Genomic DNA, 4,997 nt, shown 5'->3' with positions numbered 1-4,997 from the left:
CAACTCAACATTTATACAATGATAAAACAAAGATATAGCCATTATAGTTTTCTTATTATTCTTTGTCTTCCCTTTTATGTTTACCATTGTGTTAAAAATATTTTCAAACATGTTATTTTTTATATGCATAACATCTCGATTATGGTGGAGGAGTCAGTCTTCTAAGAAAGAAGATCCTAAAAAATACTTCGTTAAGCCAAATTGTGGGTCACACCAAAACCATAAAACTTTTACTCACCAAATTGAAAACTGAACACCATGCTCTTGTACTGTGAGACCATGTCATATAATTTTTCACTCGATAGTACAGGCGTTGCAAAATTTCTTTCAACTTTACCTACAAAAAAAATCATTTCTATTATTTTATTACTTGTGATGGGTTAACAAGAATCTCTGTTGGCAATAAAAAAAAGATGTTTTATCATAGTTTGTTAGCTTGAAGACCTTATTATTTTCCGTATAGTATAAAGATTCTAATTTTTCATGCATGCTCTAACCATAAATCATCTCATGCACAAGAAAAATATTGATAGTCCACATAAAAAATACCTTCATCTGAAAATTTTGCTTTCTCAAGACATTATACGTCAAAGTTTTGGATGACCATAATCGCTTCAACTTATCAATCAAATGTTAAGAACATACATCTATTTTTCTACCCGGACTATTAGGATCGGGTATGACTATAGATAAGAATATGAACTCTAGTTTCATACACATACATGATGACAAGTGCTAAACTGTGAGTATCACTAGCGCAAAAGAATATGGTGTAACAAATAAACTGAATAGATTGAATCTGTCTATACATAACCCAACATATAAATTTTATGGTTTTATTAAAAATTGATGATGCATCCTATTAAACTGTTTATAGACTTCACAATCAGAATGGTGCATCGTGATCTCACCCACTACACTATGTGAATGATATTAAATGATGTCATGTCATATGTTCAGTAGTTTTTGGATGCATGGATAGTCTTTATCAATGAATACCGATAGAAAATATAAAGTAACATTTTGTCAACAAAAATCATTATTATTTACCAATGAATTTTACCTATCAATATTTTTATTTTTATTTAATAATTTTTTGGTAGTGTTTTTTTTTTTTTGATACTGGGAAGTTTTGAAGTGGTGGTTTAATTTATTTGTTTAGTGCTTGAAATGTGAAATTACGAGACCAACAACGTTGATGTTGATGTGAAAAAATATGCTATCTGCTGTCGACAATGGTACACACAAAGTTAAGAAGTTCGTTGCCCATCACACAATGTTTGAATTCATTCTTATCATAATTTTTATTTTTTCAGTCTTATCATAATTTTTTTTTGATTTACGTGGGGTGTCCGGGTCAGCTTGCGCGCACCACGACTAATCCCTACGGCCCACTGAATATCCTGCAAACCCAGTAGGCATGTAAGGCACCGCGGGGGTGACAGGCATGCACGCTAGGGCTTGAACCCAGATGCAATGGAAGGAGACAAGCCCCTTCCACCGCTAGGCCAAACCCTAGTTTGCCAGTCTTATCATAATTAATCGATTAGGTTGATGTTATACCTATAATTAATATAGTGATATATGGAGCATTCCGTAAACATATTGTTTAATTTCCTAGGAGGTTAATAATGTCACACGTCCTGTATTTATTATTATTATTATTATTATTTTATCTTTATATCAATTCTATATGTTAAATTTTTGTTATTGATAGGTCATTCTGTCAATTGATATATATATTTTGGTCCTCAAGATTTATCAAAACTTTAATTTTGTTTCCTATATTTTTATTTTTCTTACAAATAAGTTCTTAATTATTTTTTTGGTACTTGTATTTTAGATTAAATGAAATTTAGTTCCTATATGGTATTTTTTTTTAATTAGTTGTCTAGCTACATGTCAAATCTTAAACTTAGTCATAATTATGACAATAGATATATGATATTGTAGGCAATAAAACCTTAAAATTTCAAAGTTATCAACTTAAAAAAATTGAGACAAAATACAAGGAAATAAATTTAAAAAAGATAAGAGAAGAAAAAACATTCTCATAATATTTTATTTGATATTACAGGAAACAAAAAATCTTATTAAATTATAAATTATTATTATTTTCTAGGTCACTAATTATCGTTAATTTCTTTTGTCAACGAGAGTGAACGGGTCTTACTTTTTTGGTGCAAAAGAGACACACAGAGGCCCGTAGAAAGAGCTTACCCTCCTATTATTAATTATTATTATTAACATATATTAAGATTTATTGGAATTTCACAATAACAATTAACAGTAAAATGCTAAGTCTTTTTACAATTAGATCCTAAAGTTTTTTTTTTCAATTTTATTGCTTACCATTAGTTTTAATGGATATTAAATTTTATAATTTCTTTTTAATAGAGTTAAATTAATTTTATGACTCAGGTTTAATAGGTTAACTTGAGTTGAATTAAGTTAGTTTTAATTGATTATTTTTTCTAATTCATCCTTCAACATTGTATCGAGAATTGGATTTTATATTTATCTATTTAATTTTTATATAATTATCATGGTCTCATGACTTGGGTGGCTAGTTTTGCGGGTTAGTAAGTTGACTCAAGTTTTTTTGATGCTTTTTTAATTGAATTCTTTTTTTGATTATGTCGTTTAATATTGAGTTTATTGAGAATTTAACTTCATAGCTTCTTTTTTTATGAAGTTATCTCAATTTCATTATTGCAACCCAATTTTTAATCCCATGTTTTTTCTAATATTTTCAACATATAAAAAAATAAAAAATATATTATTGATGTATTTGTGTTATTTTTAGCATTTTCAGCGTTGTCTTAAAAGGATTCAAATTTTAATTTTTTTTCAATGTGTTTAACTTTTAACACATCATTTTTTAAATTGTTGGTTTTACTTATTGGGTTAGCGTTGATCTTTTTTTAAAAAAATGAAAACACAAAATAAAATAAGAAAAAAAATAAACAAAGGACTAATTATGTTAAAAAAAAATTGAGGGACCAATTTGTTTCTAGGTTACTTGGTCACCAAGTTTGCTTGAAAACCAAGCATTTTTAAATAACAAACTTGTTTTTACTTATAAATAGGTATTTTCACCGTACATTAAAAGCGTGAGCTAAAAACTAAAAAAGCCAAACAAATAATTTTTTCACACCTTTTCTCTCCAACTTACACACTCTCCACTAAAACACTCTTTTTCACAAGAAACTCGAAGAGCCCCATCTTGACAAGCCTAGCCGCTAGCTTACCAAGACTGGAAAAAAAAAAAGGCAGACCCATTCCCCCCCTTCTCCAATAAAACCTCATCCTTATTTTCTTTTATCCATCACCGACCAACCATTATACCATTAATCTCTCCTCTTCTTTTTTAAGTCATCCTACACTTCTATTATCACCATCAACCGTAACCCAAACTAGCCAGCACCTTCATAAGCAAAACCTAAACTTAGTTGCCAATTAGTTATCTCCTCTTAAGGCCCGCAGCAAATCCACCAACAAATAAACACCCAAACACTAGCAAAATCAACCATAAAGTCCCCATCGACAATAACCTAGCATCATCACAAACTCCCAAACTTAAAACTAACAACATGTCTTTTTTTCTTCCATCATAACTCCACTAAGCATCGAGATAAGCTCCAACAGCACCCACAGACGATGACACTACAACGCTAGACACTCTTCGTAATAGACCCATAGCAATCCATAGTGGCAGCAAACAATAGAAGAAGAAAACACTCAAGGTGGAGAGAAACAGATCTGTTTAGAGGATAAAAAAACAAAGCAAAACAAACTGTTTATATGAATTGCTTCTATATATAATAGTGATCTTCATCGCTGGCCTAGGGAGAAAGAAAAGAAAAGAGGACTAGAGCTAAATCTCCCTCTCTAGAGAGTATGGAGAAACACCACTAGTGTAGGAGTGAAAAGAAGACCAAGGAGCATCAGATCCACCAGGTTTTTCACTCTTTAATTGGTGATGATATGTGAATCCACGTGTCATTAGTGGTGGTGGCACGTAGTACATGCGCCACCATTTTTCTAGTAACATTTTTAATCTAATTTCAATATACCTTAGACATTTCAAACACTCTCAAAAGGTCCATCTATAAACTCAAACCTTTTCTTGGATAAATTGCTAAAATATTATGAAATTTAGGATAAATTTTATTTGTTTATTATTTTATATAATTTTTGGATTGTATGGATTATATTGATTTGAACTTATATTTGTTTTTTATTTGATAATTTGTGTAGGCTTGTACTTTTATTTTATGAGAATGTGATTGCTAATTGAGATTTAATTTTTAATTCATGGTTTATGTTTGGGTTTGGTGTTTACTTGCTTTAGAGTTGAATTCAAATATTAAATAATTTATTTTTAAATTAATATCTTGTTTGATTTAAAACATGTTATTGTGTTTCGTTGAACGGGCTTTAGTTAAATTTTCAAATGTTTGACTTCGGAATCAATTTTGATTTCCTCACTTTTGTTTCTATCCTCACATATTTAATATTTAAAATTATGACCTAGACGTGATGTGTTTTTTAAATATAAAACAAACTGATTCCTTCCAAAAAAACAAAAAAAAAATCTTTTCTTTAAAAAATACAATTTTTATTTTAATTTGTTTACTGCCAAATCTCTAAAAAATACAAAAATCATGTTTTTGCTTAATACACACACACACACACACACAAACATACATACATACATACATGTTATGTTTTATCATTTTTGCAAAATATATACTTGCATGCATTTTGAATTTTATAACTAGATTACTGAATTCATGATAACTTAGCCCATATTTCAAAAATATCAAAAAAAGATATGTTCCTTTTTAAATATGAGATTACAAACTTATACATAAAACATATTCTTGATATTAAATTCAAAAACACTAAAAAATATATTTTGTTTTATGTTAGTATCCGAGATTATGAACTTATATATAGGATGTATTTTTAATATTAAATAAAAAGATAATTCC

Source organism: Populus euphratica, unplaced genomic scaffold (genome assembly GCF_000495115.2).
Source record: "Populus euphratica unplaced genomic scaffold, PopEup_1.0 scaffold45.1, whole genome shotgun sequence".
Classification (NCBI taxonomy): domain Eukaryota; kingdom Viridiplantae; phylum Streptophyta; class Magnoliopsida; order Malpighiales; family Salicaceae; genus Populus; species Populus euphratica.
Note: the sequence above shows the minus strand (reverse complement) of the source record.